This window comes from Pongo abelii, chromosome 1 (assembly GCF_028885655.2).
Source record: "Pongo abelii isolate AG06213 chromosome 1, NHGRI_mPonAbe1-v2.0_pri, whole genome shotgun sequence".
In the NCBI taxonomy this organism is placed as follows: Eukaryota; Metazoa; Chordata; class Mammalia; order Primates; family Hominidae; genus Pongo; species Pongo abelii.
This window is the reverse complement of record NC_071985.2, coordinates 193856897-193866137: the sequence shown is the minus strand read 5'-3', so window position 1 is coordinate 193866137 and position 9241 is coordinate 193856897. Positions and strand designations below refer to the sequence as shown.

Below are 9241 nucleotides of genomic sequence, written 5' to 3'. Positions count from 1 at the left end.
CAGGCGCCCCCTCGCCCCCGCGGTGACGCGCCGCCGAGCCGTGGGAAGGCCCTTGGCGGTCGCCGCCTTCACCGACGGCTGGGAGGTCCGGCTCTGCTTCGCTGTCTCGGCTGCCGCGCGCTGGGTGGCCTTGGGCAGGTGCCCTGGGAGGCCCCACGGGGAAGCCAGGAGTCCCTGTCTGTCCCTGGGTCGCCTGGGCGCTGCTGGCCTGTAGAGGCGCCGCTTCGATGCCCGGGATTCCGCAAGGGTCAACCCCGCGCGCTCCTGCCTCCTGGTGTTCTGGAGGCAGCAGACACATCAAGTTTGTCGAGGTTAGTCGTGGTGGTTGTGGCCTGATCCTCAACAAGAATTCCCCAGCAGCAACTCCGTAGGGGCCCAAAGCAAGTGGAATAGTGTGGCGGGGGCAAGAGGAAGACACTTACACTTCTGAGAGGTGGCAGTCACCCTCAAAAGGGACGGCTGAAGTTGTGGCCACCGCATCTGAGAAAGCTGGGGTCTGGCCGAGGTCCCTAAAGGCCTGGCTTGGTGGCAGTGGTGGGTTGTCCCTGGGAATCAGTTCCCAGGTCACCAGAGGTCGAGTTGTCCTGGGCTCAGGCCAGGAAAGGGCTCCTTCTAGACGCTATGGCCGGGCCTCAAAGTGGGAGAAGGAGAGGAAAAGGGAAGATACCCTCCAGCCTCTCTTCCTGGGGCCTCTGCTTCTGGCAACCCACCAAACTGTTCACTCAGGGAGGGCTCTAGCTGCCCTGTCCTTAGGGAGGGGGACTTGTGGGAAGTTCTCAGATTCACCGGTCATCCTCAGGCGCCCAGTACCTCAGAGAAGCTCCCAAGGCTCCAAAGGAAGCTGCATGAGAGCATCCTGGAGGTGGACTTCTTGGGCAGGGAAGAGGAGATAGAGGAGGTCTTGGTGTGCTGGGTTAGATATGAGAGAAGTATTTTCCTTTTTACCTGCCGCCAGGTCAGGCCCTGAGGGAAGACACCCTTTCAAGTGGGAGAATCGGGTTGGTCATCTGAAAATAACTGTGCTTCCATCCCCACAGCAAGGCCTGCTTGCTGGGGGACACTTGATTACTTGATGGGAAAGAATGTTCCTGTGCCCCCGTCCACACACATCCACAGACACAACCATTTGGCCAGGTATGCAAACATATACACACGGACAGACTTACAAATACATACTGGTAGGCGCAACTGTTGTGAGCAATCAGTACCAGGAAGCCCTGGTGGTCGCCCCAGCCACAACTATGGACTCTCATTCCAAATGCCCTCAGCACTCACATCACTTCTGTGGGCACATGCCAGTCAGTGGAAACCTCAACCAACAGAGAAGTTGCACAATGTGCTATGCATTCCCTGGAAAGGCAGAAGTCAAGGAAGCCTCCCAGATATCTGCCCTGTGTAATTGGCTGAGATAGCAAAGATTGGAAGAGGAGCAGATTTGCAGGGGAAGGTCAAGGGCCCCGTGATGGACGTTTCATGTGAGATGTCTTGGATCATCAAAATATAGTGCACAGTTAAATAGAGGGTATGGAGTTCAGAAAAGAGGTCTCAGCTGGATATTAAATTTGGACGTCATTAGGTAATTGATGGCATTTAAAGCTATGGGAGCAGATGGGATCATTCAGAAAATGTGGATGGAGACAGAGCAGGGGCCTAGCTAAATACTTAACATTTGGTGAGCACTTATTATAAAACCTGAAACTATTCTAAGTCTTTTGTAAATATTAACTCATTTAATCCTTGACAACCCGATAAAGTAGTAATATTATAATCCCCACTTTACAAGTGAGAAACAAAGGCTGAGAGGTAGACTAACTCTACCTAAGGCCAACAGGCAATAAATGGAAGGGCTGGAATTCAACAAGGCAGTTCAGCTCCAGAGCCAAAACATTAGGCTTTATTACCTTATACAGTACTCCCCCTTCTTTTTAAAATAAAGACAAGGTTTCACTCTGTCACCAGGCTAGAGTGTAGTGGTGCTATCATAGCTCACTGAAACCTTGAATTCCTTGGCTCAAGTGATCCTCCCTCCTCAGCCTCCTGAATAGCTCGGACTACAGGTGCACACCACCATGCTCAGCTAATTAAAAAAAAAAATTTTGCGGGGTGTGGTGGCTCACGCCTGTAATCTCAGCACTTTGGGAGGCTGAGGCAGGCGGATCACAAAGTCAGGAGATCGAGACCATCCTGCCTAACACGGTGAAACCCCATCTCTACTAAAAAATACAAAAAATTAGCCAGGCATGGTGGTGAGCGCCTGTAGTCCCAGCTACTCGGGAGGCTGAGGCAGGTGAATGGCATGAACCTGGGAGGCGGAGTTTGCAGTGAGCCAAGATCGCGCCACTGCACTCCAGCCTGGGCGACAGAGCAAGACTCTGTCTCAAAAAAAAAAAAAAAAATTTTTTTTTTGGTAGAGATGAGATCTCACTATGTTGCCCAGGCTGGTCTTCAACTCCTGGGGCCAAGCTATCTTCCCACCTTGGCCTCCCAAAGTGCTAAGATTGCAGGAGTAAGCCACTACACCCCGCCAATTATACAGCTCTTAAACATTGTGATATATTATCCACTACTGAGCCTAGAGCTATGCCATCAATATAATAGCCACGAACCCCCCATGGCTATTAAGTACTTGAAATGTGGCTGGTCTGAATTGCTATATGTACAGTGAGTATGAAATACACACCAGAATTTTTTTAAGTGTGAACTATCTCATTGATATTTTTTGTTATGATTACATGTTGCAATGATAATATTTTATAAATATTGGATTAAATAAAATAGTAAAATTAACTTGCCTTGTTTTATTTTTAGGTTTTTAAAAATGTGACTACTAGAAAATGTTAAACTGCATAGTCAGCTCCCATGATATTCCTATTGGATGGTGCTAATCTGGTGCAGGGTTTCTTAACCTCAGGACTACTGGCATTTTGGGCCAGATCATTCTTTATTGTGTAGGGCTGTTTTGTGGATTGTAGAATGGTAAGCAGCCTCCCTGGCCTCTATCCACTGGATGCCAGTTATACCCGCTCCAGTTGTGACCATCAGAAATATCTCCAGATAAAATACCAAATGTCCCTTGGGGGAGAAATCACCCCCAGTTGGGAACCACTAGTCTGGAGAAACTCCAAGATTTAAAGGTTGTAGAAGAGAAAGAGCTGCCAGAGAAGACTGAAAGGGCAGTGTAGGAGAGTGGAGTGTGTGTGTGAGGGTGTGGGCAGGAGCCAAAAGAGTGTTTCAAGGACTTGGTCATGATCCTTTTAAAATGCCAGTCAGATCATGTCACTTCCTGCTCAAAACTGTCCACACGCTTCACATCCCATTTGAAATAAAATGCCAACTGCTTACCATGCCCTATACACAGAACAGCTGTAATAACCTGGGCACCTTTGAGAGTGAAAGGAGGCAATACTAATAATCATGCCAGGGCAGTTCAGGGTACACTGGAGGTACCATCCCCTAAGCTCAGGCCCTTGCCCGTCTCTCCAGCTTCATCCCCAACCACTTTCTGCCTTGTCCACTCACCCACGAGAGACTTCTTGCCATTTTTATTGGGCCATTCTCACGTTGCAGGGGCCAGAGCTTACAATGACAAACATATAGCAACACATATAATGTAATGTCAGTGATATTAATAGATGCTGTGAAATAAGATAAAGTGAGATGGAGACATAGGGTGACTGGGGGATTGGTGGCTATTTTACTTAGGGGTCAGGAGATCATCTCTGAGGATGAATCACTTATGCAGAGACCCGAATGGAGAGAGGGAATCTAAGAAGATCTGGGGAAGACGATTCCAGGCAGAAGAAACAGCAAGTGGAAAGCCCTGAGGTAGGAACAGGCATGGAATATCAATAGAATGGTGATATGGTTTGGATCTGTGTCCCCATCCAAATCTCATGTTGAATTGTAATCCCCAGTGTTGGTGGTGGAGCCTGGTGGGAGGTGAGGGAGGTGGATTTTTCATGAATGGTTTAGTCCCATCCCCTTGGTACTGTTCTCATGATAGTGAGTTTTCACGGATCTGGTGGTTTAAAGGTGTGTGGCATCTCCCCCGCTTCCTCTCATTCCTGTTTTTGTCATGTGACGTGCCTGTTCCCCTTTTGCCTTCCACCATGACTGGAAGCTCCCTGAGGCCTCCCCAGAAGCAGATGCTACTATGCTTCCTGTACAGCCTGCAGAACCGTGAGCCAATTAAACATCTTTTCTTCATAAGTTACCCTGAAATACAGGGAGGTTAAATAACTTACCCAAGATCATACAGCTACTAAGTGGTAGAAATAGGATTCTAACCAAGCAGTCTGACGCCAGAATTCATGCTGGTAACCACTGCATCCTGCATTAGAGCTGGGTAGACCAATCAGGAGACTCTTAAAATAGGCCAGGCAATAAGGACTGGATTCGAGTGATACTGGGTTCCTGTCTGGGTGACTGAATGTATGAAGGTGACAAGCACCAAGGGGAAACACTGGAGAAGGGAAGGAGCTCACTATGGCCATGCTGTTTGTGAGACCTAGTGCACACCCAGGAGGAGAACCCAGGGAGAGGTCTGGGCTGTAGGAGAGATTTGGTGGCTGAAGACATGGGGTACATGACATATCTGTCCCAAGAAGCTAGTTGAGATCCAGAAGGGAGGAGAACCTAGGCTAGGACCCTGGAAAACAATAGCCAAGATTCTCTGGGAAGAAGGAGGAGAAACCTGCGAGAATGGAGCACCAGAGACCAAGGCAACCAAGAGCCGAGCAAAAGGGCTTGGTCACCAGTCCAGGGGCTCTAAGAGGAAAGAAGTGTGATCAGGAGATCACAGATGCCTTGGGATGAATGAATGGAGGCAAGGGAGGCAGAGGCAAGGGCAGGATGTCATGGACTGGGAAGTGTCTGGGGTAGAGGGTTGCGGAAGCAGGTTTAAAAAGGGGGCACGTCAGCCAGGCACAGTGGCTCATGCCTGTAATAGCAGCTACTCAGGAGGTTGAGGTGGGAGGATCACCTGAGCCCAGGAGGTCATGGCTACAGTGAGTCTTGATTGCACCAATGCACTCCAACCTGGGCAACAGAGTGAGACCCCATCTCTAAGGGCGAAAAAAAAACCAGAAAAAAAAGAGGGGCAGGTCAATGAGAGAGGGCACCCCACGCAACTCCAGGCACCAGCAGAGCCTCAGGAGGAATTTGCTCACTGATGGAGAGGGAGTCAGAAGTAAGGAGAAGGGTGAGAGGCCCGGGAGTAGCAGGCAGCCTCAGTCCAAAGGGAGGGAGGACGAGACGGGACCTCTATTCTACCCTCTGCTCCTTTCTCTCTGTCCCAGAGCTGAGCAAGCTGGAGATTTTCAGCAACAGGTTTCAGTTGCAGCAATACTTTCTCTATCACTGAGCCCACACTAGGTCAGCCCCGTCTGCTCTTGGGGCTGGTATTCAGATCACTAAACTGATATGGCCTGGGCTTTGAACGGTTGGCTTGCACATAGACTATACACTGGAACAGGATTCCAGAGACCACTGTGGCAGACACTGAGCCTCTAACTGCTGCATGGTGGAGGTATCTGGGGGGTCTCAGAGGAGAGGATGATTGGCACAGAGATGCCCAGGGTGGTGGTTGGTGGTTATTAATTGTGGAATAGTTTATGTCTGTGTGAGGCCTGGGCTGTTATCCCTGTAAAAGCAGGAACCATGTTGGGTTGTTCACTGTGACCTCCCGATGCCTACCAGTGTCTGCCACAGGTAGGTGTTTGGTAAATATTGGCTGAGTGTCTGGTGATGGGGAGGGGAACTGAGGGGCTCCTGAAGGCCTCCACCTTGTCTGGGAAGGAGGTGGTTCCTGGTCCCTGGAAAAACAGCAGAGACATACAAGGACTTTCCTGGCCCATGGCCCAGGATGAAGTAGGGGCAAGAAGGGACCTGGAGCACTCAGGTGCCACTCAGTCTTCCCTCTGCAGGACCTTATCCTGCCTTTGAGCCTAGGGACACTGGGACCCAGAGAGGGACAGAAACATCCCCAGGGCCACACAGTGAGACAGAAAGTGAGCCAGGACAAGAGTAGCCTTTCCGTGCCTTGGTTTTCTCATCTGTATAATGGGATGATACCGAAGCCACTCCACAGGGTTGTTGTGAGGGTTAAATGAGGTAAGATGCAGAGAGCGATGCCTGGTGTTGAGAGTGGGTGCTCTAACGTTACATTTGGGTTCGGCCTCTGTCTCCATCCACTCTCTCCCTAGGTGGTTCACCTACTCCCTGGCTTTTCCTTCTAGGAGCCAATGATTCCCAAATTTATATCTCAAATGCAGACTTTTTTTCTCAGGTTCAGACCCATAGATCCAACTGCGCAGTCTTTTTCCTTAGACTCATGTTGGTCCACCCACATGCCGAGACCTAGCCGGGGTGTGCTGGGCCTGTCCTGGACCTCTGCAGGCTCTCTGTGCCACACCCAGATGTCAGGCAGCCCCATCACCACTTTCCTGCTCCATGTTCCATCCTGAGAACAGTCTGAGCCTCCTTGCCTCCCCCTCCCCCCACCCCCTGCTCATCCCAGGCCCTTCCTGTCCTCCCCTTGCCGTCCTCCCCCGCTCCTCTGGGACCCATCTGCGCTCACTTTCCACCTCCACAGCTGCTGCCACAGCTGGTCACTGATGGAATGTGCAGCTGCTGGGAGCCACATGTGCAGAGCAGGCGGCGCACAAGCTACCCCTGGGGCTAGCGAGGGTGGAGGCTCGGACCATCTGTCTGTGTCTGTCTGTCTACAACACACACATGCATGTACACGCACACACTTCTAAGCTCCTTCTCTAAGTAAGGTGATAAACATGTTGGTTTGGTTCCCCTTCCCTGTCCCTGGGCTGCAGAGTTCATGCTCTACTTATCTGGGCCCCTGAGAGCAAAGCAGCTGGGCTGGCCCTGCTGTCTTGAAGCTTATACACTCCCACCCCTACGTTCAGGCAGTACAAGTCCCGCAGGAGCCACACAGGGGCGGAATGGCAGACTGGGTGTTCGGAGCTTCCCTAGCTTTCCCAGGCCCTGGGGGGTGGCCCACCATGGAGGAAGCCAGAAGCTTCGGACACATTCCAGAGCCCCCTTGGCAGCACCCAGAGGCTCTGGAGGCGTGGCAGCCTGGGGGCAGGGCCAGCAGCATCTGTCCGGGTTCCCACACTCTGGCCTCTCTGGAATCTCGCATATTTCTCTTCCGTGTGTGCGTGATATCAGCAGGACAAGGACACTGGGGGAGGTGGGAGGGGAGGGACTGAGCTCCTTGAAGTCAGATGGCTATGGGGGTGGGGGTGGGAGCTGGGGGAGGGCCTGGTCCCTGCCATTTGCACACAGTACGAAGAGGACACCCTGGCCTCTAGCTCCCAGGCCTGACTGGGTCCTGATACCGCCCAGTGCATTCCCATCAGAGCCCCCTTCCATCTCTCTGGGCGTTAGTTTCCTCATTTGTAAAACAGGAATAAGACAAGCATCTACCTCTTAGGGTAATAGGTTGTAGAACCCAGATCCTCCTTGGAGTCCTTTTTGCTCTGTGGACAGCTTACTCTCCCACCACTCCCCTGACCCCCAGTCCTGCCACTTTCCGTGTTTTCTGGAACATCTAACACAGGTTCATACCTCTGGGCCTTTGTATTCTGTCTTGAAAGCCTTTCCCTTTCTCTGTCTGGAAAACTCATACTCATCCTACAAAGCCCAGCACAAAAATACCTCTCTGGGAGTCTTCCCTGCCTCCCCCTGGCGGCTAGTCCTTCCTCCTTGTACTCCTGTGGCTCCCTGTGAACACCTCCAGGGCAGCCCGACCTGCCTATTCTGCCACTGTTTACCTCCCCGATTGTGGCATCTCGCAAAGCTGTGGCTGAATGGGAGCTGCCCTTCCTGGGGCTGATGGCCACCTCAGGAGCCCAGGCCACCTCAGGAGCCCAGGCCCAACACCCCACAGCTGGTGGGTGTCAGAGCACAGTCAGGACATGGTTCTAGGCCTGGCCCCCAGCCTGATCCTTCCAGGCAGAGCTTCCCACCTATACCATTTAGTCTGGACTTAACATGCAGAGGAAGGAGCTTGGACCTCACCAGCTGCCACAGCATTTCTTAAACCAGAAGCAGCCATTGTTCTCCTCCCTCCACCCAGGCCAGCCAAGCCAAAGTCCTGCTGTACAGATGGAGTAACTGCAGCTTAGACAAGGGAAGCCAGCAGCAGGGACTGGATTAGAACCCAGGGCTCTCATCCCCAATTCAAGGCCCTAGGCGCCTGTCTGTCCCCAAACTCCCTCTTTGATGAAGGATATGGAGACTGGGAAGTGATCATGGGGTTGAGGCAGAGCCTGGGTGAGATGGAAACCCAGGGCTTGGGAAGCAGCTGTCCCTAACCTCTGGGTATAGCTGAAATTGGAATCCACCATGTCCTCTGGTGTTGACAGGAAACCCACACTTCTATTTCACCACTTAGCAATGATGGAGAATTTTAACACCATCAGGCACAGCTCTAAGCTATCCTAGGGTTGGGGGAGAAGATGGATGAGCATGGGTCCTATGGCTCAGAAAAGGTGTGTCAGTTCAGGCCTTCTAGGAGACAGATGCTAAGGCCAATTGGAGATGCAGAACATTTACTGGATAAATTGCCTATAAGGGTAAAAGAGAGGGAGCAGGAGGAAGCAGAAAGAGCCTTTTGACCGTGATGCAGGTCTGACATCTGTGAAGGAGAGTGAGAAGGGAGACGGCTTGGTTAGGAAGAGCCTCAGACTGCAGCTCTGAGAAAGTCCTGATTGGGCCCAGAGTAAAGATGGGGTCCCACGTAGGACAGAAATAGCCTGGTGTTAGCTTCCCTACCATGCCCAGTCACCACTGGGAGCAGGCTAGGAAAAGCGTGCTATCTGCCCCATGAAAGCTGCAGCAGACCCAGAGGGGCAGCTGCTGCAGGCTGTTGGGTAATCATGCTCCTTGCAGCAGGTTCTCTTGAAGGAGATGTGAGTTATGCACTCTCCTGGCAGCCACACAGGATACATGTTTTGCAAGGTCACCCAGCAAGCAGCTAACAAGTTCATATCCTTGGGCTGTGGCTGTATTATTCTCACACTGGGGTGAGCTTTATACCACTTGGAGCTTCATAGGGCTTCTAAGGGGAACTTTGCCAGAGGAATGAAAGAATGAAGATTCATGGGTGGGTAGGCGCAGCAAACCACCATGGCACTCCTTTACCTATGTAACAAACCTAGGCCGGGCACGGTGGCTCATGCCTGCAATCCCACCACTTTGGGAAACCAAGACGGTTGGATCA

General features: G+C 51.7%; 1 long non-coding RNA gene across 1 annotated transcript in view; it reads left to right on the top strand.

Annotated features, from left to right (window-relative positions):
* Positions 1-18: 18 nt before the first annotated feature.
* Positions 19-9241, top strand: part of LOC129051486 (uncharacterized) — a 31578-nt gene continuing 22355 nt past the window's right edge. The window contains exons 1-2 of the long non-coding RNA XR_008515765.1: positions 19-311; positions 3703-3825. This is a non-coding gene — a long non-coding RNA (uncharacterized LOC129051486). The remainder of the gene's footprint in view (positions 312-3702; positions 3826-9241) is intronic.